The following is a 1,062-nucleotide window of genomic DNA, read 5'->3' as shown; positions in this document are numbered from 1 at the left end:
AGGGAAGGGGAGAGGGGACGCGGCCGGCTATCTGAGGCCTCCCGCGGCAACCGCCATCGAGGGGGAACCCATGTCACAGCGACAGGAACCGCGTCGCTGCGGCCCGGCCCCCTCCCGGCGGCCACCGCCTCCTGTCCCGCCACCGCCCACTTGGCCTCCCAGCAAGCACCGCACCGCGCCACCGCCCCCGGACTCGCGTCACTTCCAGCAGCGGTCAGCGGGGCGGGCACGTAAATAATAAATAAATAAATAAACGAGCGGCTAACACTGCTGTGGTGATACCTACCCCCCCCCCCCCCCGGCTAAGGTTAGATGGTGGTTTAACTGCGCAGTTGCCATCTTAAGTGCTGGCAAGTCGCTTACACCGCGGTAGGGTGTCCATCTTGGACGAGGGGTGAGGTGATGTCGTGGGGGACGCCGCGGCCGCCATGTTGATCTTGGGAGGAAGAGGGTAGCGCCGGGTTTGCGGTGTTTTCCGTGCCCTGGCGTAGACAATATGAGGTGTTTTCTTTTTTTTTTTTTTTTTTTTTTTTTCCCCCCCCCCCCCCCGGGGGTGTCCTGTGGGCTGCGCCAGGTGAAGCCCTGCGCTAAGGGCTGACCGCACTCGGTGCCAGGGATCCTGTCAGGGATCCCGTGATGGGGGCCGGGGCCGTTTGCCCGCAGAGAGGCGCCGAAAACAGGTGGTGACATAAAACCCCATCCGAACTAGAAACGGGGAATCTGGAGCGAATCCTTGCTCGCAGCTGGCCGGCGGTGCGGGGAGGTGGCGGGAAGAGAGCTGGCGGAAGGGCTGCGCTTCGCGGGCGGGAGCGGCGGTCTGGTACCGGCAGCACCGGGGGGGTGAGGACCCCAGCGTAGCTTCTCCGCCGCGAACACGATCGTGGTTATACCCGCGCTATGGGAAGGTTTAATTTCCAAGTCTTGAGGGTGTCCTGGTTTCAGCTGGGATGTAGTTAACTGTCTTCCTAGTAGCTGGTACAGTGCTATGTTTTGAGTTCAGTATGAGAAGAATGTTGATAACACTGATGTTTTCAGTTGTTGCTCAGTAGTGTTTAGACTATA

This window comes from Haliaeetus leucocephalus, unplaced genomic scaffold (assembly GCF_000737465.1).
Source record: "Haliaeetus leucocephalus isolate CR32 unplaced genomic scaffold, Haliaeetus_leucocephalus-4.0 Scaffold450, whole genome shotgun sequence".
Lineage (NCBI taxonomy): Eukaryota > Metazoa > Chordata > Aves > Accipitriformes > Accipitridae > Haliaeetus > Haliaeetus leucocephalus.
This window is presented reverse-complemented; position numbering follows the sequence as displayed.